The sequence below is a fragment of the Camelus dromedarius genome, chromosome 13, assembly GCF_036321535.1.
Source record: "Camelus dromedarius isolate mCamDro1 chromosome 13, mCamDro1.pat, whole genome shotgun sequence".
Classification (NCBI taxonomy): Eukaryota; Metazoa; Chordata; class Mammalia; order Artiodactyla; family Camelidae; genus Camelus; species Camelus dromedarius.
In genome coordinates this window covers 71,070,057-71,095,407 of record NC_087448.1, presented here as the reverse complement: position 1 = coordinate 71,095,407, position 25,351 = coordinate 71,070,057, and positions in this window count along the sequence as shown.

The following is a 25,351-nucleotide window of genomic DNA, read 5'->3' as shown; positions in this document are numbered from 1 at the left end:
TTGACACCACAGTGGCCACCAACTAGCTAACAAACTGCAGGCTCAGAAAAGACGTTTCTGCTGCCAATGAACCAGATTGGAGTAGTGTGTTCCAGGGACAAGCAGAAAACTCTGGGCATTGGAGTCCAGGGCCGCGCAGAGGATTCTGGGTGCTGTAGTCCCAGTATGGGGGCACGCCGAGGATTCTGGGTACTGTAGTCCCAGGATGAGCAGAAACATGAGGATTCTGGGTACTGTAGTCCCAGAATGAGTGGAAACACCAAGGATTCTGGATACTGTTTGCGTGACTTGATTAGATTGGGGTTGGTGTCAGTGGCCTAGAGGATTGGGGCTAGGGCTGAGGCAGGTGTTGGTGCTGCAGTTGGGGCTGGGTTAGGGGTTTTTGGCTATGGTTATGATTTATGGTTATGGTTCATTGTTTATAGTTTTGGTTATGGTTTCCAGTTTGGGGTATCTGTTTATGGTCATGGATTTTGGTTCTGGTTTATAGTTTCCAGTTTCTGGTTTCAGGTCTCAGGTTTGGGCAAGGGCTCAGGGTTAAGGGCTAGTGGCTAGAGTCAGGGCTCAGGGCTCTCTTTGGACTTGGAATAGGGCTTGAGGACTGGGACTAGAGCTCTTGCTGAGTATATAGGGTGTTGAGCTTAGGGTTAGGGTTAGAAGTAGGGGCTCAAGATTTCAAAGTTCAGATTCAGGTTCAGAGGTCGGTGTTCAGGTTTGTGTTCAGTTACAGGTTCAGTTATTAGTGGGGTTTTTTTTTTTTTTTAACCTGTTAAGGTTAAGTGGTATGGGTTAAAGTTAGGGTTAGGGTATTGGTTTGGGGTGAGGTACAGGTTAGGATAGGGTATGGGTCCGAGACAGGGCTAGGCTAATACTCATGTTTAGCCAGGGTTGGGGTCAGTGTCAGGGTTCAAGGTTATTGTAAGGGTTGTAGAGTCAGGGTTAGAGGGTTGTGGTGAAGGTAAGGGTCAGTGTTTAGACTTTAGGGGTCACGTCCAAGGGTCTAGGTTCCTGCAGTTAGGGTAGTTAGTGTACAGGGTTATAGGTTACGTGATTAGAGTATAGGTGATGGTGTTAGGTTCAGAGTGTTAGGATTAGAGGTAGATTTAAACATCACTGACCCACTTCCTCCTCTTTCCTCTCCATGTCTCTGATGCCTCCAGGATGGACAGGATTAACCCAGGGCCACACCCAAGTCACAGAGTTGACTGTACCACTGTTTTTCTACCCCCTAGTCCTGGGCTCTGAGAGAAGAGTGAAATGTTTTTTCTTGTCACTGACTGTTTCAAATCCAACTCAACCTCAGTCAAGGCTTGTGGGGCCTCAGAAGTCACACAGTGTTTTCCTCTGCCCTCTCACCTGGGCAGGGCACTGCTGTCCCCAGTCTGCCTGCGCAGCCCCAGGTTCCAGCACAGTGCTGACACCCAGGACACTCAGTAGACATGTGTGGACTTACACAGGACTAGGCAGAGGGACCTTCCAGCCTCCAGGTGCTCCCTTCATGAGGGCTGGTTGGCCCTCCTGGAACTGGCTGGATCCTTTGTCTCATCTGAGTGGGCATCAATGGACAGTCAAGTCAGGCAGGACAGCCCTTGACTTATGACCATCTGGGCAGGCATTCATGGTCTTCCAGCTCAGGCCAGCCTGGGCCCTGTGAAGCACTTTTGCCAATTACTAAGTTGACTGTGTTGCTGGGCAATTCAACAGCTCCCTGGGCAGTGTAGAGAGCCCCTTGGGATGTTTCAAGTCTCTACACCCATGGGGTTGACAAAAGGGCCTCCTGCCTCACAACCTCTTAGCTTGCTAAGAGAGGTAATAAACCTCCAACTTAGAATATCACACTGGCCACAGCAACTATACAGCAGACTGTGGCTCTGCAGTCCTTTGGTCTTCCAGTTATAATAAGGTTTTGACATTCATACTCATTAAGAATTCAAGATATGGGAGGAACTGGACTTCCCAATGGGCAGTTTCCTACTGAGGCTGCATGGTCTTGGAGAGCCATATGCATCCAAGTCAGTGTCCCTGCAGCCTCTATAAAGCCAGCCAACTGTGGATTCCATGTTCTAGAATAATCTTTGAGAACTTCCTCTGCTTAAATGAGCATGATTTTCCTTACCACCCTAGTATTTGGTATTTGGTCTTTGCTCTTTGTAAAGGAGAGAAAAGAAACTGGAACATGAACAAGTTTGTTCTGTGGAGATGGGTGATTAATGTGGGCAGGGGCCAGGCATGCTTCCTGAGCTCCCACCTTGCAGGGACACGAGTGAGGTCTGTATGTAAAGTTCCTGGTGTTGTTTGAGTACAAATCCTTAATCAGGTATGTGTTTTTTAAATTTATTTTTCTCAGTGTGTGGCTTGTCATTATGTTTTCTGAATTAAGCCTTAAACAGAGTTTAAATTTTCATTTTTTTTAAAGTCAATGGTGTTAATTTTACTTCTTTTGTGGATAGACTTGGCGTGGTTTTTGTTTTTGTTTTTTCTTTTCTTTTTTATTTATTTACTTATATATTTTGTTAGACTTGGGGATTTTTGTAAAATTTCATCACCTAGGCAAGTTTATATAGGTTTTCTTACATGTTTCCTTCTAGAATTTTTATAGACCTGTAATTTTAAAATGTTTATGTACAATTTCAAGTAAATTTCGGTGTAAGTAGTAAAGTTTCTGTCTACATTCATTTGATTGCGTATGGTTTCCAATTAATTGTTGTTTAACTACTTTTGGAGAAGTCAAGGTATATTTGGTTCCACTTCAATTTGAATTTCCAGGTTTGGTGGATTCTGCAGGCCTGCCAGCCAGGAGTGTGGCCTGCACCAAACTGGGAGGTTGCAGCCTGTATTTCCAAGTTGGCCAGCAGGTGGCGCCACATCCTCTCGCTGACCCTCGAGGTGCACGTGTCTCACTGGGGGAACTTGGCTCCTGTGGGAATGTGGCTCCTTGTGGGGCTGGCAGAGGCTGGGTCTCTTCAGGACCCGCCGCGGTTTCAGCTTCAGGTAAGTACCTGCAGGCAGGAACCAGATGTCTTCAGGAACCACCAGGAGGCACCACTGTGGGAGTAGAAGGTGAGGAAAAAGTGGGGAGAAGCTTCCTTAGTATGGTTACAGCTAAGAGCTTCCAATTTCAGAGGACCCACCATAGGACACGTTTGATGTGGAAAATTGTGGAATTTACTTAATTTTGTGTGTGAGGTTGACAGTGTCTAGTGTCATTTTGGGTGGTGTGGTGTCCAGTGTTCTTGGCAACACTTATTGAGGGGACTGTCCTTTCCCCATTGTGTGTTCTTGGCTCCTTTGTTGTGAATTAACTGACAACATAAAAATGGGTTTATTTCTGTGCTCCCTATTCTGTTTCTCTGGTCCATCTGCCTGTTTTTGTGTCAATACCACACTGTTCAGGTGACTGTAGCTTCAACATATACTGTGAAGTCAGGGAGACAGACGCCTGTAGCTGTGTACTCCTTTCTCAGGATCACCTAGGCTATTCCAGTTCTTTTTTGTTCCATACATATGGTAAGATTTCTTTTTTGTTTGTTTGTTTGTTTTTGTTTCTGTGGGAAACAACATTTGAATTTGGTAGAGTTTGCAATTAATGTGTACACTGCTTTGGCTTGATGAATGTTATAGTAATGTTCTTCTAATGTATGAGCGCAACATTTTGTTTTATTTGTGTCTTCTTCAACTTTTTAGTGTCTTATAATTTTCTGTGTGCAGGCTTTTCACATCCTTGATTAAATTTATTCCTAGGTATTTTGTTCTTTATGGTGCAATTGTTCAATGGGATTGTTTTATTAATTTCTCTTTCTGGAATTTCTTTATTAGCATATGGAAAGTCAACTGATTTTTATGTATTGATATTGTATCATGCAGCTTTACTAAACCCATTTATTAGTTTTATCAGATTTGTTTTTTGTTTTTTGTTTGTTTGTTTGTTTTGGTTGTGTGTGTGTGTGTGGCTTACAATTCAAAATTGCCACTGTTTTGTTTTGTTTTTTTAATCACATCTGGGTCATTCACAACACCCAAGGCACAGTGGCTTATATTAACTTATGGTGCCTCTTAATAATGTGTAGATTCCTACAAGGGTGATTAGCTTAACCATTTTGGATGAACTGGATCTGGGGAGGGTTTGTTCTCTATAGTGAAGTTTAATGTTTTCTGTGCCTTTCTGTGATGATTTTGACATGGTTGATTTTAAAAAATTATTTACTTTCCAATAATTTTAAACATACGGAAAATGTTTAGTAGCAGTACAATGTACTCTTTATCTGTAAGCTCAGATTTCTCACTCATTATTGATATAGCACGTATGCCACTGCACATAAAAATCTCTAGTATGTTTTTACTCAAATAGAGACACTCTTTCAGTGTGTCACCACATAACATCAAATGAGGAGTTATTGTGGTTTTCATTTCATAATCCAGTCCAGTTGAACTGTCACCACCTGCTCCAATTGTATGGCAATGTCTTTTCCCCATTCTGATCCAGTTTTATTTTCCTGGAACTGTTCTTGAGACTTTCCCTCATTTTCACAACCTTCATCTATTTAAAACACAGAAGATAAGTATGATTTGGATGGCTTTTTCTGTATGGCTTCTTTCTTTTAGGATATTTTCAGTGTTCATCCGTGTTGTAACAAGTACCAGTACTTCATGTTTTTCATTGTGATTAAATCTACACCACAGGGGTTAACATTATCAATCTTCGGATGTCAGTAGGTCTGGTGGCTACATGCTTATGGTCATCAAGTAGTTTACTTCTTCCACTTGGTGGGGGTTTCAGCATCTGTAAAACAACTCAGGAATGTGCATCAGATACTATTATCCGGGTACTTCAGAGAGGAGGGAAAGCAGAGGGTGTGGGGAGGGGGATCTGTCCCTGGAAGGCCCCATAGGGTCCTGCTCTATTACAACCCCTCCTCCCACAACAAAACCTGCAGCCTCAAAGAAAGAGGGAAGATGAACTCTATCAAGTCCTCAGGTTTCAAGGATGTAAACGCCCTCTCCCTCTGGTATCGCTCTGGGCCTAGTCCACTCCACCTCTAGCCAATGGACCCTCAAAGTTTGCTGGGCACCTCTGCCCTCACCCAAGGAGAAGCTGCTACCTCAACATGCTAAGGGCCTTGGTTACTGGGCAGGCCTAGAAAACTCAAGTACTGACTTCCCCAGCTGTGTGCCTCTGCCCTGTCAGGGTGTTTCCAGTGGAGCAACTGGTGTTCCAGGTTCTTGTCCCATCCCAGAAAGAATTCAGAGACAGGACATAGTGGTTAAAAAAAGTGAAGTGAGGATTTATTAAAGGATAATACACTCTCAAGAGGAGAGCGGGTAGGCTCAGTTGAGCGGCTGCCCTGTATTTCTTTGGCAAGTTAGTTACATAGCGTGTAAAAATGAACGGGTGGAATATTCACTGGGGAGGGAAGGGTTTGGGGTCATATTCCCTGAGTATCATCCCAACTCCACCTTTCCAAAGGGAGGAGGGATTTTTGTCCTTATTTAGTCTGGATCAAATGTGTCATGGCATCAGTGCATCATGGGTACTTCTAATCTGCAAGGCTAATTTTATTGAAATGAGAGCATAATGAGCAAAAGGTTACATTTGGACACTGGAAATTTCTATCTTTTCTCACCTTTCTTTGTTGGTCTCCAGGCCACTCATCATCCCCAAAAGCTGTGACCCCTTATCAGCCCAGCCCAAAGGTTCCTGATTTTCTTTCTCTGCCCAGGGACCCCTGCTACTTACATGATGTATGGTTTCTGGCATTTGGCTTGTGCCCCTCCTTTCTGCCCAATTACTGCCATTTGGTCTGTGTCCCCCTTTCTCTGCTCATATATAGCTATCTGCCTATCTAACACTTGCATACACTAATTATGAACCATCAGAGAGATAAATGTAAAAAACAATCCCTTATCTGACATATGATATTGCCTATATGTGAAACCTTAAAAAAAAAAAAAAGGCACAAATGAACTTATGTACAAAATGGAAACAGACTCATAGACATAGAGAACAAATTTATAAACATATATATACCAAGCTGGAGGTAAAAGGGGTGGGAAGGGATACATTGGGAATTTAATAATTGCACCTCCCGGGGAGTGATAGAAATGTTAGCTATCTTGACTATGGTGGTGGTTTCATTGGCATATATACATCTATCAAAATTCATCAAAGTGTATATTTGAAATATATGTAGTTTACTGTACAGGAACCATACCACAATAAAGGTATTTAAATAAAAAACAAACAAACAAAAATCCCTTGTGGTTACTAAGGGGAAAGGGGGTGGGAAGGGATTAATTGGGAGTTCAAGATGTGCAGATGCTAACTAGTATATACAAAAGAGATAAACAGTAAGTTTATACTGTATACCACAGGGAACTATATTTGAAGGAGAAATAATGAAATGGCCACTCTTAGGCTAACTAATTCTTGGCCTTATACTTACAATTTGCTTTTAGAGTGGTCAGCAAATATGACTGACTGGACACTGCTCCCAGCCCTAGACCCACTGTTAGAGTTAGAGCTATTGATTTCCCTGTTTGTTTTACCTTACTCTGGTGATTGAGATTTACAATCATGTTTGGATTTTGAGTAATTCCCCCAGGAAGGGAGTCATGGGATGATAATCTCAGGAGAATGATCAGACCCTTCAAAGTTCCTCCTGGTATCTGATGAGTCTGATCAGCTAGAGAAGGTCATGGGCTGATAACCCTCCAGATCACAGGACAGTCCCATGACACCAGATGGACACACCAAGATTTTGGAGGAAGCTTTACCAGAGACTTTTGTTAATTAACATCCTCTTTTATGCCCCAATTTGTTCACTATATAATCACTAAGCCCCAACCCTAAGACAGTTTCACAGTTTTGAAGGCACTAGCCTGCTGTGAGTCCTCTTTGTCTGGAAAAGTTAAAGCTGCCTCCTTTCTCCTAAGCTTCAAGTCCTGGTCTCTGAGTTATTTTATTCTGGGTCTCAGAATAAGAAAGGACAGGATACTGACCCTAGATAGCTAGGTGCTTGTCAAAGGAATGAATTCGATGAGCCCAAATATTTGTGTTTCCTCCCATATATAGAAACGTGCTTAATTCTTTAATTTGAGATGTATAGTTTTCTTTAGTTAACAAGCAATATTTTAATGTTCCAACTACCTGGTCTTTGTCGTAAAACTCCTGTATATCCTAGCTCCTCCCCTACCTCTTCAGAGCAGTCCCTCGGAGTGATCTGAGAGGCTGTCATCCCAGGCTCGAGTCCTCAGAACTGTCCACCAAATAAAACATAACTCTCAACTATTAGGTTGTGCATTTATTTCACTCAACACAACCAGTCGGGTACTTGTGCACAAATTGATCATGCAGCACCTACTCCTTGTGTTCACAGTCCCCTCCCCTTAATAAAAGACCCTGCACGCCCACCATTGGTGGACACACACGCACCTCTCATCTTTGTGGCCTGCGGTTGCCTATAGCAGCACACCTATTAAAATTTCCTAAACAAACCCACGTTGCTGGCCCACTGCAATGGGTGACACAGCCAGAAACCTCAGAACTGCTGACCTCAGGAGGGGCTGGCCCTGTGGCTGCCCCATCAAAGACAGCAGAGGTGGCCTCCTCAGCTGGGACATAAACACTGCATGGCACCCTCTCCCTCACCGTCACATCACCCCTATGGGGTGTGAGGGGAGGAGGGACTGAGGATGGTAGGGGCTCAGTTGTGTCCCCCCAAATTCGCGTGCTAAATCCCTAACGCACAGGACCCTAACGCACAGGACTGTATTAGAGACAGGGTTTTTAAAGAGGTAATCAAGATAAAATGAGGTCACTAGGGTAGATTCTAATCCAACAGGACTGACGTCCTGCAAGAAGAGATTAGGACACAGACAGGCACAGAGGGAAGACAACGTGAGGACATTTGGAGAAGATGGTCATTTACACGCCAAGGTGAGAGGCCTCTGGAGAAACTAGCCTGCATGCAGACCCCTTGATGCCAAACTTACAGCATCCAGGGCTGGGGGAGGCCTGCTGTTGAAGCTGCCTGGCCTGTGGTATTTGTTGTGGCAGCCCGAGCAGACTCACACACAGGGTAAATCAGGTATCAGACTGGGCAGATCCTGGTCTCCATCCCCTGTAACTGAGTTACAGGAGCCAAGGAACTGGGGAGGGGTCCCTGAGGAGAGGCACCAGATACCTGAGGTCAGGCATGTTCATGTTAAACATGCCTGATCTACACTCAAACCAGGCTGTTCTGTCCTGTCTGTAACCCACATGGGCACCTTCAGTCTGAACTGCAGATCTTTGTCTGGAGCACCTCCACTGAGGGCATCAGCTTAACCTGCTGTGAGCCACCTTCCGTAGGATTTCCAGAACCACAAAGCACAGAAGAGCTTATGCTGATGTGTGACCACACTTCACAGGACCCAGAGATGGTGCACTGGTGTCTGGGTGACCCCACCATGGAGGAGCCGCCCAGCTGCCCTCCAGAACCTGTTTTCCTTTTTCCTGCTCCCGGCTCCCCTGCACCTCCCAGCCTTCCCACCCCTTGTAACTGGGGCACCATGTCTCGTGTTACCAAGGGGAACTGGCAGAGGTGGTGAGGGCCTTGGCCAGCCTGTGTTCCAGGACAGAGGGATGGTGCCCACGTGGTCACCCCACCCTGTGCTGCTTGGAGCCTCCCACCCGGGCGGGGGGGAGAAGCAAGATTGACAGAGCCTAGGCCCTGAGACCCAACCACTCCCCCAGACTCTCCTGTGAAGGGGACAGAGGCGTCTTTAGCTTCAGCCCGTTTTGGGGGGGACACTGTTCCAGTAACAGACGTTTGCCCTAAAAGCCAAGGTGCTTTACAAATCCCACCCCAACTATAACAGAAAGTAAGGCTTAATTTCAACACACTTTTCTCAAACCACAGCCCACACTGAGACCACAACTCAGGTAACGGTGCTTCAGAGCAGGCCCTTTCAGAGATCCCTGGAGTTCACCCCCCAGCTCTGCCTTCTGCTTAGAGACGTTTCCTTGACAACCTGGACAAACCTGATCAGTTTCTGTGACAACCAAGCCTCCCAATCTCCCAGACTCTTCTCCAAACACTCCTATTCCAGTCTTGCTCGGCCTAAAGTGACAGTGCTGTCATCACGTGCCAGCCAGTGACTCCTCCAAGCCTGCAGTTATTGGTTACATGATGCTATTGATGAAGCAATCCCAGAAGAGCCAGCTCTGCAAGGGACTTGGCAGCAGGCCCCCTTCCACAGGGTTGAGGGGTTGTTTTCACGGGCCCTGTAGTGGATGAGCTCACCTTCTGACGAAGCTGGGCCTTGGTCCTTTCCAGGTGCTTCAGGGGTCCTCGTTCCCCACAGACCCACACCCACATGGCTGCTGTCCATGCCAGTCTGTATGGGACCTTGGTGATCTCCTAAAATGAGAGTGTTATTTTATACACAGATACTGGGTTAAATAGTGGCCCCCAAAGACATGGCCCCCAGAATGCGTGAATGAGAACTTATCTGTGAAAAGGAACTTCGCAGATGTAGTTAGTTACAGATCTGAGGTGAGGTTATCCGGGTTTAGGGCGGCCCTACATCCAATGACAGTATCCTTATAAGAGACAGAAGAGGAGAGACACAGACAGAGGAGAAGCCACATGAACATGGAGGCAGAAACGGAACAAGCCCAGGGATGCCTGGAGCCCCCAGAAGTTGGAAGAGGCAGGTGTGCGAGGACAGAAAGGTGGCATTGTGACTGGGCACAGGGGCAAGGGAGGGCAGGTCTAGGGCATGGAGGGCTCTGAGGTTCTCTGAGCCCCTCCCCAGTGTAAAGTCTGATGGCTTTGCAATCAGCATGACAGTCATCCTCACACCCACCCTGATCTCTGATGAGGGGAAATCTTCATAAAAATACTTCAGTTGTAATACTTTAGACCTGAGGAGTGACCCCTCAAGCCAAACCAAAACTGCAGAGCCCTGGCCCCACTACCCAGCCACCATCATCCCACTTGCTCGGAGGGACCAGCTCTGGGCAAATAAAGGGACATCTACTTTCCCGTCAGGGGGTCCTGGGGTCATCGGAACCGCACTTCACCTTGGGAGGTGTGCTGAGTCAGCGTGGGCCTCAGCCCATGCAGCCTGGCTTCTGCCCCTTACTTCCTGGGTCGTCTCAAGCAAGTCGCTGTTCCCTCAGCACCCATTAAGACTGTACCCCTCGGCAAAATTCCTGAGAAAAGTAAAGGATGCCTGGCCCCACGGTAGGGCCACGTAATGCTAACTGGTTTATGATGACTGTGTTTGTAATACTTTCTCTAGTCTCAGACTTTTAGTTAAGCCCTAAGGACATAGGTCCAGACTTTCACTTCTCTGCCTTTGTGTGCTGCCAGACAAACACTACGTGCTCAATAAAATGCTCAGTGAATTGAAAATGAATTAGTAATGACACTGAACATGTGTGTGCAGATACTGCTCTGAGGACCCCCAAGACTCCTTTAACTCTCTCACAATTCTAGGGGATAGGTACTCTTGTCACCTCAGTTTAACAGAAAAAGAATAAGCTATTTCAAGGATCCCACAGCTGATAAGTCTCACAAGGGCACCCGAGGCTGGTAGTCTGGTTCTTCTTGGCTGCAGCCTGGCAGGAGAGGAGCAGGAGAGCTGGACAAAGAGCACATCCCACCTGTCTTCCTCTGATGCGCTCAGGGAGGCCGCCTTTCCCAGGGGACATTGGTGGGGGTGTTCTGGGTCTGGTCCAAGGCAGCTACAGAGGTTCAGGTTACAGCATGGGTCGCATGTCCAGCGTGGACCAGCCAGGGATCCGGCACATTCTCTGGTTCACCCTTGCTGGTCACTGCTCCAGCATGCCAACGCAGCATGTGCTCTGGATGGCCCTGGCCCCTCTGCTAGCTGCCCTCAATGCAGGTGAGTCAACAAGAGCAGTGAAATAACGACCACGACAACTGGGTGCATGCTGTGTACTGGGATGTAAGGCCTCTGCCTGCATTCTCTCTGAGAACTCTCATCACCTCTGTGCGTGGATATGACTCAAACTCACTTTTCAGAAGACTTGGTCAAGAGTATGCCATCAGTGAGTGTCAGGTCTAGGTTATGAACCCAACCCATGGCCTTCATCACTGCTGGGTCAGTGCCTGAAAGCAGAGGAGGGGGCACACACTGCGGGACCCTCCTCTGGGTTCCTGTAACCTGCACTCATCTGCAGGCCTCTCCAACCCAAGTGACAGCCTCCCCGGACCCGAATTCTCAGGGCTGACTCTCTCTGGCCCTCTCATCCTTCTCTGCACCTTATCCCGGGCTCTGGAGTTACAGGCAGCCCTGTAAGGGGATTAGTTTTTCTCTGTAAATTGTCTGCCTCTCTGGACCTCATGTGAAGTAAGTACTTGTATTGTCTTTACTAAATGAAAGTTTGATAGATACATATATAAAATCTTATATCTGATTACTTAAAATATGCATCTTATATATAATTATATATAGCTTCTATAAGATACAAATTTATATATATGTATTTAATACATATGTACTTAATATATAAACTATATATATATATATATATATATCTCACATCTTTTTCATTTATTGTCCACACAATTCTCTGCGGTAGGTATTGTGTCCCAGTAAACCTGAGCTAGAGAGAAGTTGCTAAATGATAGTAGGTGGAGAAGCTGGGATCTGAACCAGACCTGTCTGTGCCACCACAGCCTGGGGCCTCTTGGGGTCCCATGTAAGGATTTGCTGAGCTGCTTTGAGGTGAAGCCCAGGCAGCCCTTCCTTGGGTCTTCAGCCCAGCAGAGATCTTGTCGGGGAGGGTGGGGGCAGGGGCCCAGGGAGGAGCAGCACACCCTGCCCCCTGACCTGCAGGGACACAGACCACAGCCCCTGCACCAGGGTCCCAGCGTGGCTCTGGCCAGTCATGCCAGCTTCCCCTCGTGTAAAACAAGCAGGCTGACCAGATGAAATGTCAGCTCAGCTGTTCTGCACTGCTGACTGCAGGTGCTCTGAGAGCCTGGAAATTTGAGCAGGTAAGGGGAACAACAAAGCCCTGAGGCTTCCTCAGCGCATCAGGTTTCCAGGATCTCGGGAGGCCCCTCAGCCGACCTGGGGCCCCCGATGCATGATCTTCGTGCCTTTCTCTTCTCTTCTCTCATGCTGGCTGTGCCCAGGACAGCCATGGTCTGCAGTACCAGCCACTGCATCCCATGTCCTCAGTGCGGACTGGTGCGTTATGACAGCAGGCTTTTGCTGAAGAAACACCATCATGAGAGAAGGCCCCACTCAGGATCTCCATGGGGAGCATCACTCTCACACCAGCGCTGCCCTCTTCTCCTCGGCTTTTCACAGGGACAGTCGCCCTCTCTCCCCACAGCAGGGCCCACTACCGCCTCCTTGGCCCCGTCACCTGCCTGTCAGGATGGCACTCTGTGGCTGGGGGCTGCCTGCAATGCCCCGCTGGCTTTTAGTAAGGAGCAGACACACTTGTGCCCCAGAGAGGGGGAGGGAAAGGGCAGGAAGGGCAAGCTGAGGGCGAGGGGTGACAAGGTGGCTGCCCCCTCTCAGGAGGAGGGGGACCTGCAAAGGGAACCCATACATGTTCTTCCCATGACAGCCCTAAGTGTAATGAGCTCCCAAGGGTTGAGCACTGCCTGGGGCGCAGCCTAGTGTGCACAGGAGCCCTGTGGTCGATCCCCCAGAGGCTGCCCAGGGCACAGACTTCTGACCTCGATCGAATTCAAGGTGGAGGATGGGTACCTGGTTGGGCTCTGCTTCTCGGTCCTGTGACCTGGTAAGTCCTCACCTGGGAAGTGGGGCTGGCTGTCAGACCATCTGCTCTCTCCAGTTCACTGTCGGTGACTCCTGCTGCTTGTGGTCCCTCCTCAGACCAGAGGAAGGGGTCACAACTCAGCCCATGGCTCCACAACTTCAACTCCTTCTCCCCGAGCCCCCAGGACAAGCCCTGGGTGGTCAGACTGGTCTGAGAACCCTGCACAGACATCCTGAGGCTGTCCTCCCAGAGACCTATGAGGAACTGACCTTGTCCCCAGGATCCCAGCCTTGACTATCAGCTCTGAGTCGTCCAAATGGGGACACTCTCCCTTCTCCATCCATCCTGTCCCAGTTGGGGTAGGCCGAAAGTGGGCCAGCCTGTGGCCAAGGCTTGTGGGAGACCTGAATGTACCCAGGCCAGGGGTAAAGGACCTCAGTGCCATCTCTGCTGCCATTAAGGCCCAACTGACCCCTGGCTGGCACCTCCCTGGGCTATGGGGTCTCTCCTCAGTCGCTCAACTCCTGTTGGCATTTGCAGGCAGGCAGGACGGCTCTCAGCCGTGTCCCACCGGAACCGGCAATGGGTTCCCCAGACTCACAGGAAGCAAGGACTGCCGGGTGATCCCCAGGAGAGGGCAGCTCCTTGTCTCAACCATTCTTGGCAGGGGCTGGCAGGGAGGGAAGGGAGTCAGCAGGAAGAAGTTAGCACCTCTCTGTGGTGAGGAAGCCAACAGTCGCTGCCCACTTCTGACCCGGAGTCTGGGGACTCGCCCATCCAGTTTTACCTGGAAGCAAGTGTACCGGCCTCTGGGGCCACTGCAGGGATCAAGGAGATGGTGCATGTGAGTGTTGGGAGGTTCAGAGCCATTGCTCCCGCTTAACGTGCAGTTAAGACAGAAGCTACAGAGCTGTGACACAAACACCACAGCGGCCGCCTCACGACTCAGTCATTCACTCAGCACGTGTCACCAGGAACCTACAATGTGTGGCATGGGGTCAGAGGACAAGGATCAGGCAGGCCATCCTACACCTCAGCACGTAAGTCCTGGGGCTGCAGCCTCCACCAAGAGTTAGAGGAGACGGAGAAAGTAAGAACCACCCCTTCACCATGAAGCTCTGTGTCTCACAGGGTTAATTCCTCCTCACTGTGACAAGTGCAAGCAGCGTTGCGGTGATTTTCTTTTAGGTTAGGGAATCTGCAAAGACACTTGACAAAAGTAAGCACCTGAGCTGGAATCCCAAATATCGGCAGCCTCCAGGTACAGGTATTAGTCACGACCTACCTGCGCCCTCACCTGTGTTTCTTTGTTGTCCAGCCTAGACAGCAGCCACGCCCACAGCATGGTAGCTATTTCTTCTGCCCTCTGGGCCCCTTCTTCTCAGACAGAGGCCTTGATTGCCAGCCCTGCCCCACATGTACGTGAGAGCAGGCGGGGGACCCTGACTGCATCAGGATGGGCTGGGACGGTGCTGGGTCCGCAGTGCTCGGCTTGGTCTGCACACCCCCAGGGAGCCCAGGTGGTCTCTGAGGAGCAGAGTCCAGCTACCCCCGCCCCAAACACACCCACAGGGCTGTGGGGAGAATGCAATGAGTCAGTGCAGGAGGAAGGAAGCATGCGGCACATTGCGGCGCGTGGGCCCCGTAGACGTGCAAGTACTGGTTCTCCTCCTTCCTGGGCACGCGGTATTGGCAGAGGGTCACAGTTCTCAGTATACAAGGCCTGCACGTACTTTGTTAGATTTATTCCCGATTTATTGTTTACTGTTTCTGGAGGCTGTTGTCAATGGAATTGTATTTTTTATTTCAATTTCCTAGTGTTTGCAACTATTATTGGGATTTTTCGATTTGTTTATTATTGTGGTAAAAAATATACATAAAAGTTACCATCTTAACCATTTGTAAGTGTACAGTTCAGTGGTATGAAATACGTTCATGATGTCCAACTATCACCACCTTCCATCCTCACAGCTCTTTTCATCTTATAAACCTAGAGCTCTGTACCCATTAGGCAATAATCCCCCATTCCCCTTTTCCCCCCAGGCTCCTGGCAAGCAGCATTCTGCTTCCTGTTTCTATGACTTTGACAACTAAGTATCTCATTTAAGTGGAATCACACAGTATTTGTCTTTTTATGGCTAGCTTATTTCACTTAGTATAACATCCTCAAGGTTCATATACAGTGTCACGTATATCTGAATTTTTTCCTTTTTTAAGGCTGAACAATATTCCATTGTACATATATACCACATTTTGCTTATCCATTTTCCTGCTGATGGACATTTGGGTTGCTTCCGCATTTTAGCTACTGTGAGTAATGCCGCTATGAACATGGGTGTACAAATATCTCTTAAAGGCCCTGGCTAGTATTGACTTTTTTATGTTGACTTTGTATCCTTTAATCTTACCTGCTTCATTTACTTGCTATAGTGCCTTTTTTTTGGTATGTAGATTTCAGGATTTTCTCTTCACACAATACGTTACCTGTTACTACAGTGATGTGGGCTGTTCTCTCTCCAGTTCTCAGCCAGTGTCTGCAGTGCCCAGCAGGGCACTTCTGTCCCAACGGAACCACCCACCCCATCCCATGCCAGCCAGGCACATTCAGTCCCCACCCAGGCCAGGATGAAGCCACAGACTGCACTCCGTGCCCAGCAGGCAAGGCCTGCACCCAGGCTGGGCTGACTCAGCCAGACACAGAGTGCACACCGGGGTAAGGGGCTTTGAGTTCTCAATGACAGGGTGACTGGATGGGGGCTCTGAATCCTCCTACCACCATTAGAGAGTCAGGCCCTCAGGTTCAGGTGAGGCTTCTCCAAGAATTCACCTGCCTCAGTGTCTTGGGAGGGCTGAGCCCCTGGCCCCAGAGCAGGGCTCAGGGTCACACCAGCCCAGGATTCCTGGACCTCCTGTAGGAGCACTGGGGCCTGAGCGTGCTCAGGAAGCAGCTGGGCAACCCCTGGCTTTTCCATAGGGAAAAGACAGCTCAGAGAGGCCAGGTTACTATGCCAAAGCCACACAGCAGGCCTGCAGGCCCAGGGGGATTTTATTGTGATTCTCCAGGATGTTGGGTTCTGCATGGTGGGTACTAGGCTCTGACTCCTCGGTTGTCATAGGTACATGTGCCCTGTGGGCTCCTCAAGTCCCCACACTCCCACTCATGCCTGTCCACCGGGGACCTTCAGCAACCGCAGGGACCTCTCTGACCTGTCACAGTGTGAGATCTGCCCCTCGGGACTGGCCTGTCCTAGAGGTAAGTGAGGGGCAAGAGAGGCAGCCTCGCCACCTGCCATACCCTGCCTAGGGGCGAAGAACCAGTTGCACTCCAAGGCAGGGGCCAGGAAAACAGACCCTGGCCCACAGCCCCTCCTTCCCCCATGTTAGGTGCTTGAGGGTGGGACCAGGAAGAGCTTTCCCAGTCTTGCCCCACTGCCTCAGGTGGGGCAGCCTCTGGGCCACCTGCAACCCAGACACCCCTTCCCCAGTGCTGAGCCCCAGCCAATGTCCCTGCCACCTGCCCGAGGGATGTGACTGCAGGGGCTGCTGCTCCTTCAGGCCTAGCTCAGGACTGTGTTTGCAGGAAAAGGGGGTTCAGCCTGGCCCCCCACCCCCTGCCCAGCTGGCCATTATTGCCCTCAGGGCACCAAACAGCCAACCCAGTTCCAGTGTCCCCCAGGCACCTGGAGTAACCAGACCGGACTGACTGCGGGCGAGGAGTGTACGCCCTGTCCCAGGGGTTGGTTCTGTGTCAGTGGAGCCCAGATGCCCTCAGGGACATGCGCAGCGGGACATTACTGCCCACAAGGTGAGTAGGGCCAGAGTCTGCCCTGGCAGGGTCACAGGTCAGTATCTGGAGTGAAATATGCATGGGCCAGCCTGCATGCCTCCCAGATTAAGGTGAGATTTCAGGAAGACCGTCCTGAGAGGAGGGCTGGGAGTGGCCAGCCAGCGAACTTCCTGACTGGAGAGTCACAGGGCATGCCAGCCCAGACAAAGGCTGGGTCCTCAGTGAGTGGCACCCCCATTCCGTGCCCATCCCCAGTGGCCTCCCTTGAGGACCTGTCCCCAGGGAGGAGGTGAGGAGCCGCTGTGCCTGGATAGTGCAGCTCTGACCACCCACCTCTTCCCTCCTCAGACCCCTGCTTTCTTCTCTAACACAGGTACAAAGTGGGGCACCCAGTTCCCCTGCCCAGCAGGCACCTACAGCTCTCAGGCAGGCAACAGCCAGGCAGAAGACTGTCTGCCCTGCCCAGCAGGGGCCTTCTGCCCGCGTGGGACACCCAAGCCTGTGCTCTGCCCACGGTAAGGGAGGCTGAGCGGTGTGGCTGTTCTTGAAGCTAAGTGATCATATGTTACCCGCTAGAGCCCAGTGCTGCTCTGGGCACTGAGGAATCTTCAAAGACAGACTGCCCTTAGGGCCTGCAGCTTTCTGGAGACAAGACACAGGAATAGGATGGGCAGGGGCCAGGGCTCGGGACCCCATGGGCCCAGATATAGATAGAGGGAGAACGCTTTGGGCTGCAGTCAGTGGGGAAGGTGCCCACACTCCAGTGGAGAAGCTGATTCAGAGCAGCTCAGCCAATAGGCCAAGTGCGCTGGGAGCTAATGCCAGCCAAGTTCTCAGCAGAGATTTGGCCCAAGCTCCGGGGTTCTCTGTTGATATGACTATTTGAGCAAGAAGTGCCTTTTATTCCTCTAGTCAAAAAGTAAAACTTAGAGTTTTTAATTTAAAAAATAATACTTGTTCTTGTAAAAAGTGAAAACAACATTAACCAAAATAAATTTCAGAACAAATATGGATTTCAATGTAAAAAAATTATAAAATTACAAACAAAATATAAATAGAGATTAATAAAATCTGACAGAGTGTGGAACATCTAAGCATGACATGAAAGGCAGAATAATTGAGGAAAAGACTGCAAGATTTAGACAACGATACAAGCTTCTGTCCTTCAAAGTCATCATAAACAAAGGTAAAAGGCAAACCACAAAGTGGGGAGGTATTTTCAGCATGAATGACAGGCTAACATCCATCTACTTACTGCCTTATTACGCAAAGAGCCATTGCGAATCAGTTAAACTAAGAGAGAAAACCGAATGGAAAATGTAAGCAAAGCGAAGGAACAGACACTTCAAAAGAAGCACAGTTAGCCCACAGCCTGGTTTCAAACTCTCTCGTGCCTCACTACCACTAGGTCACACCAGGCACATCCTCAGCCTTACCTAGGGGCCCGGTTGCTCTCGAACCCTGTGGTGCGCATGGGGACAACGGTGACCGCATGTGGCTGTCACAGCTCCTCCCCCAGCAAGGCTGTGGGCCCCACCCCCTCAGCTCTCTACTTCTCCTCCAGGGGAACCTCCCGCCAGAGTCCTGGTGCGAGGCTGGCTGTGGCCTGTGTGCTGTGCCCAGCTGGTCACCACTGCCCTGAGCTGGGCACCGCCACTCCACGGCCATGCAGTGCTGGCAGCTTCTCAGTAAGTGTTCCCTCAGAGGGCCTGGAAATGGGAGGGTTCTAAGGTAAGGGAGGTGGGGTGGTGGCCAGCAGAGCAGAGGCTCCATCCCGGCCCTCCCTCCGGACGCTGACAATGTGTGGACCAAGTCAGATGCCCACAGAGCACCTCAGTTCTACTGGCATCTGCCCTGTGCTCAGGCACTCTCAGGCCCTGCCCTCCTCAGAAAGGAAGGCGCAAACAAACGCAGAGCCTGGGGCCCAGGCCAGAAGCATCTCCAGTGCAATTCAACACATTTCCTGAGTACCTGCTATGCACCAGGCCTGGCCCAAATGTTAGCAGTGTGGAAAGAAACCAGCCTTACTACCAACCCCTCTTTCCAGGGTCCAGGTCGTCTCTGGTGTCAGGAGTGCCCAGGAGGAAAACTCTGCAACCAGACAAAGCTGGCTAGCCCCCTTGCGTGTCCACCTGGGCACTACTGCCCAGCCCAGGGCCTGCTGTCCATCCCCTGTCCCAGGGTGAGAAGTTCCCCCACCCTTCCAGCCTTTCTTTGCTTTTGGGTAGGGAAGTTCTAGAGCCATCAGCCCTGTCCGGGTGGGTGGGACAGACAGCATCCTTTCACCATGGCATGTGCAGCGGTCCAGCCTTTGGACCCAGCCCTCCTCCTCCCACCCCAGCTCAGATGAGGGCTGGACCGCTCACTTTCCTGCAGCTGGTTTCTGATAGTGCAGCCAGACCAGAAAGTCACAAGGGACAAAGTGACACAGGCTTGTGGGGGTGAGAGGGACGCAGAGGAAGGGAGGAGGCCAGGTGGGGCCTGGGCAGGAAGGGCAGCATTTGCTCTCCAAGCCCCATAAGCCCTCTGTCCCCACTGCCCCTACACCACGGCTTCCTCTCCCCAAGATACATGCACCTCTTAGACGGCCTGGTGGCTTCTGTTCTCTTTTCCTGCCTGCTAGCAGAATCGAATGACTTCTAGCTACGACGCTCCTCATCGGATGGGCACTTTGCAGTCAAACTCTTTTGATCTGTCGAAAAGTAAATCCCACCCATTCCTGCGAGTGTCTTGGAGGCTCATTTCTTCTTCTTCTTCTTCTTTTTTTTTTTTCCCTAGCCTCCCCTCATTGGAGGCTCATTTCTTGATCAGGGATCTCCCATTCCCCTGCTCCTCCTGTCCCAGGTGAGGGTAAAGGGGCCCTGCTCTCCTCCCTTCTTGGCAGAGTGGCCAACCTGTTCAGGCCTGGAGCCCCTATTCTGGTCTCCAGGACCTTGACCTTGGTGGTATCCTTCTCTCTGCCCAGGGCACTTTCCGAGAGGCCCCTGGGGCCGCCCACATGGAGGACTGCCAGCCATGCCGCTCTGGGACCTTCTGCGGCAAAGCCGGCCTGGCTGAGCCCCAGGGGCTATGCCGTCCCGGGTATCACTGTGGGCCTGGTTCCAACACCTCTTCCCCGGTGAGTGCAGGCCCCACTGGGCCTCCCAGAGGCAAGGCTAGCCTAAGCACAGAGGCCTGGGCCGGGGCTGGGGGCCACAATAGAGGGCAAGGCCTAGTGCCTGCCCTCTAGGGCTTGCCACCTAATGGGATGACAGTGCGCCCCCAGCAAAGACAGGACGGAACTACTGCAGAGACAGAGCTGGTAGACCCACAACCATTACACATGGCTGATAAAAATGTGAAAAAGTAGAGAAAAGGTATTCAACGTTGATTTCCAGCTTCCACCTGAAGAGGGACCAAATACAAATGTGTCATCAGCTAGGGAAAGGGCACAGCTGGGCTGACAGCCAAGGACACGTGAAGCAAAGCCATTTTTCACAACATGCACCTACGAATCATCAAGAGTAAACACAATTGCCAGTGCCCTTGGCGGGCACTGCTGGGGAGCAGAGTCCATTGTACCCAGGCAGTGTATGGCAAGGGCCCCAAGGCAGTTCAGATCTTCCAATCCAGTCATTCCAATCTGGAAAGGAGCCTGAAAGGGGAAAAAATAGTGATTTATGCAAAGATGTTCAAACCACAAATGTTAATAGCAAAAACAAAACGAAACAAAAATATACAAAACACCACAATGGCCCAGTAATAAGAAAATGTCTAGGCAGAGATATGCCATGTCAAGCCTAGGGGGAGCTGGGGAACTATTAATAATGACGAGTAGTTGTGCTCGCTGGTGTGAAGGTGACGGGTGGATGGATGGATGGATGGATACAGAAAGACAGACAGACAGGTTACCTGACCACAGCTGAAGCTCTGCATCAGTAGTTTCATCTAGCAGACAGGGGATTGGGGCTGCTTAGGCTATTTAATATTACAGTTCACTTTATTTTTCTGCAAAGTTAAACTCCCAGTGCGGTTCCCAGAGGGCAGACCAATGCACATGCAGGAGCAGGAGTGGCCAGGCTGAGCCAGGCAGGCTTCCCCAGAGAGGCAATCAGGCAGGACCACGAGAGAACCCCCTTGCTCCTGACTTTAAGCCTTGACAGACCCCTTTTCCTCCAGGAGGGACTCCCCTTTGGTGACCTCTGCCCCCCTGGCCATTTTTGCCCTGCTGGCACCAAGGACCCCAGGCAGAGGCCCTGCCCTGCTGGCACCTGGAATGCGGAGAAAGGGGCACCAGATGTGAGCTGGTGCCTGCCCTGCCCACCTGGGCTGTTCTGCGCTGAGGCGGGCCAGGCTGCCCCCAGGGGCCCATGCGCACCAGGTGAGGGCCCCCGAGTCTCCCCGATGACTGGCCAGGAAAAGCACCAAGCAGAGGGTGGCCAGCCTGCCACCTCGGCACTGGCCCTGGGATCCTCAGTCCCTGAGGCTAAGGTGGGTTGGACAGAACCCAGGGGAAGTCTTCCCAAGTCAGTGTAGCTGGGCTTAGGCAAAACAGGAGCCGTTACTGGAGTGGCAGGACCCTCAAGGACAGGAGGTCAAGGAGCTGAGCTCTACCCCCAAGAGCAGGTCAGCCTGAGTGATTCCTCTGTTTCCAGGGTTTTACTGTCCAGGAGGGGCACAGAGTCTAAGACCTCTCAGTGGGGCATGGGGAAACCTCGGTACTGAGGGCCATACCTGTCCAGAAGGCTCGCTGGAGGCCATACCCTGGGTGGACGGGCAGCACAACAATGGCTCAGGTATGTGGGCTGCTTGGAAAGCAGAGCAGAGCTGCTACTGAAACCGTCTACACACAGGGTGGGCAGGGCACAGGGTGACCAAAGCCACTTTGCTCTCTAGGCCAAGAGAGCGGCCAAGAGAGCCAACAAGAGTGGACCTGCTGCTCCCAGGGCACTGGCTGCCTACCCTTGTCCTGTCCTCTGGATATGTCCAGTCCATGTCAGGGCCAAAACCAAGCCCGAGGCTGCTGGCCACATCCTACAGGAGGAGACAGAAAGGAGCAGATGGGATCTCCTGGAGAGACGGTCAAGGCTGTGCCTTGGGGCCTGAGGAGCAGCAGCTCACGGGGAACCTTTTCTCCCTGCTGGCTCAGGGGTTAAGGACAGGGCCTTTGGGTCTTTCAGCAGAAGGCCCGTGTCACCACTCCTTAGTGCAGGAAATCACATCACTTGGTTTCTGATAGGACTACTAAGAGTATGGGAGTGCATAGTGTTGAGGTAGAAATTAAATAAAGCAGAGACCAGGAAGGCAGTGAAAAAGCACAGCCTGACTGAGCCTGAGAAGTGACCGTAACACAGGAGAGCAGCTCTGTAGGTCGGGGTGATGGAGGAATGGGCTCAGTGACACGGGCCCGGAAGGGAGAGGGTGGGACTGGCCTCCTGCAGGGAAGACTGAGTAGCAGCTCCAACCCGCTGCCCTCCTCGGGGTGGGGGCATTGAAGGCCCGACCCTAGACAGGCTTTCTCCTAGGTCAGCATCAGGAGACTTCCTAGCCAAGTGAGCTGTTAAGGGCATAGCTAAGCAAGGGGAGCCATAAGACCATGAATCACAGAACTCCTGGGCTGGAGGAGCCCTCAGGGAACAGGACTTCTCACCATGTCCTTCCAGTGACGAGACTGGGTCTGGCTGATGGAGTGACCCTACCAAGGCCCACCTCGTGTGACCTCAGTGCCACCTGGGCAGATTCTGTGCGGCCGAGGCTGGCACCAAGCCCACATGTGTTTATAAGACAAACACCGGCCCAACGATCTCTGCCAGGTGGCACTTCTGCTTCACAAGCAGGTCCAGGGGCACACCAGGGTGAGGCCGTTACTCCAGGCCTCCCTTGTCCCAGAAAGTCTCCTGACATGAGGCAGTCTCTCCTCCCCCATCGCATCAGTGCTCTCTGTGCTGTGGAGATGGCGTTCACGCAGCTGTGGGGCCACAGTGCTCATACACATGCCACCCAGTCTTCTTCCTCCAGCCTCGGCACCTGTGTCCGGGGGTGACATGCAGAAGTGCACACACGCAGCCTTCCCAGACAAATCCGGCGGCTTTGGGGGCAGTCACACATCACTTTCTTTTCTCTTCCCATAACAGTACAAAAGCCCTCTTCTTAGAGTTTATCATCGATATAATTATGTGCCCCATCTCATACCAAAAAGGCTTGAGCGAACCATAAGGGGACAAATGAAAATGAAAACTTGGCCAAGATGGGACCAGATCTCCAAAACAAATGTCGCAGAGGTCTATGTTGGGCCACTTGGATTTCCTTCCCGAGCTGGACCTGGAGCCCCCAAGCCCTCTCCTGTCTCACACCTACATTTCTCCAGGATAGGGCAAATGCCAGCATCCCGATATCTTCTCCCCACTTTGGAGTCCTAACCAGATAACCCATAATTAGTTTAAAAGGGGACACATCTCCGGACCCTACCCCTACCTGAGGCACCACTAGGCATCCCCATGGAGATCAGGATTGGGCAGAACTTGGGCTTGAGAGCCACCTGGGGAGTGAGGTACCTTCTCTGCAGCTTTCAAACTGAGCTTGCTCGTCCTGGAAATGTCCTCCTGCAGAGCATGCATGAGGTACAGGCTGCTGAGTGACAGCTCTGGCTGGGTAGAGGCTCCTCTGTGATCTCACCCACCTCTGACTTTGGGCAGGAGCTGAGGTCACCCACCCTGATGGAGATATCCGTGCCAAGACAGGGGGACCTTGCCCTCCAGGCCATTTCTGTCCAGAGGGAACGGAAGTGCCCCTCCCCTGCCCTATGGGCACGTTCTCGGATCGGTGAGTGCCACTGCCCCCAGGCCCATGGGGGTCAGCCCAGAACTGTTTTCTTCCTAGTTCTCTTCCTGTGTTGACCGTCTCATCATCAACACCCCTCCCCCTTCCATGGAGGATCATGGGTCTTCGAAAGCAGGAGTTTCATGTGGCCTGTGAGGGCAGAAATCCCCTCACTAGCAGTACAATGGAAGGAGAGAGCTGGCCAGAATAAAGGCAGGCAGTGCCGACTGCTGAGAGCTTGAGAACAAGTCATGTCCGAGAAAGAAAAGCATTAGGAACACCGCATGTCTGCCTGTGTTGCACCTGAGAGCAGTGCTCTGTCTCCCCACCTCTGGGAAACTCCCAGCCCCCCGGGAGAGGATACCCCAGAGCAAGGGGACAGCAGTAGAACCAGTGCCCGGAAGGCTGTTGGGTGTTCTGACTGTAGTTGCCAGACCCAGAGGTCTGTGGCCCTAGACAGCCTGAGTTCGAATTGGAGATTAAGATAGAGAAGGACAACTGTAACCAGGTGCCTGTTGTGAGAGACAGAGAGGCCACCCTCCTGCTCAGGCATCTGCCAGGATGCTGCCCTGGATACCGTGTAAGCAGGAGGAATCCCAGGGAGACTACAGAGGAGAAGTGGAAAGGCCCCAGAAAGGCATGTCCCTGCCTGAACAGCCCTCCACCCTCAGAGTGCCTGGTCCCCTGACCCATCTTCTTTTTGCCCTGGGACACCTCCCTGGCCCGGCTCCCCAGGAGTCTCTCTGTCTCCCCAGGATGTTTCTCTCCAGGGCCTCTGAGTGCTTGTCCTGCCCCCCTGGCCATTTCTGCGGTGCGTCTGGCCTCACTACCCCCTCTGGAACCTGCTCCCCTGGCTACTTCTGTTTGGCAGGAGTCTTCTCCCCAAACCCAACAGGTAAGGGTCCTCTCAGGACAGGAGCAGGCCCTGCCCTGGCCAGACACCCAGAGTTAGGCAGGCATTCTAGTGATGGGAGGTGACTAGGTGGGGGCAGTCTGAGGACAGGGGAGTGTGTGAGCAGGGTAGGCCTGGAGATGAGCCTTGGCCGAGTGTTTAGTGGTCTGACAGCTACTCTTGGACCCTCTGGCCTCCCACCCCCCTGCCTCTGCCCAGCAGCATCTCACAGAGTGGCTCACTGCCTTCCTGCACTGCAGTCACGGGGCTCTTGTCACAGCTGCAGCCCCAAGCCCACCCCGGCCATCTGATCTCGTGAATCAGAGCCCCATCAGCCTAAAGGCAGGAATGTCACAGATTTGCAAGGAGGTGGCCAGGGAGGACCAGGGAGCTTCCAGAGACCAGTGGGTACCAGAATTTGCCCTGTGGGCCACCCAGAGGTGAGCTGAGTGTGGGGGCCGGAGACCCTCCGCGCCCCAGCAGGACGAGTGAGGCAGAGGGGCTCCCTCTAGTGGCCGCTGCCCTTGTCCTCGGTGGGTGTGCCTCATCCTCGGGACGTCTGACTGGGCGCAGAGCAGAGCTGCAGCGTTGGCAAGGGCCCTTAAAATCCCTCTCCTCTAACATTTCCACTGGTCCAGAAAACGCCTGAGGCAGAAGTCCTGTCCCTGGGTGGGAGGTTAAGTTCTGGGTGTCGGGAGGGGAGCAAGAGAATGGAATCCATGTCCCCCGTGCAGGGGCTGGAGTGATGGAGGGGGCCCAGGTGGCTCAGCCAGGACAACCCACCAAAACCAGAACCAGCCCTCCTGGTCCATTACAGCTACATGTGAAAGCAATGCTCTCTAAGTCTGTGTTATCACAAAGTGAGCGCTCACAGAGCCTGTCCTCGAATGGGCACCATAATCAACGTCAGGAAAAGGGTCTGAGTCTCGGCAGGGTCAGTTTCCTTCTCAGGTCGTCGTCCCCAGCAAGGCTGCATCATTACTACTGCCCACCTACCAAAGAGGGATTTTCTGAGGCTCTAATGATATAACATGTATGGAAAGACACGTGTTTTGATCTGGAAGGGGATGTGCAAACATTAGTTATCAGCATTATTTCTTTATAAAACCCTTGAGCCTCTGACCCA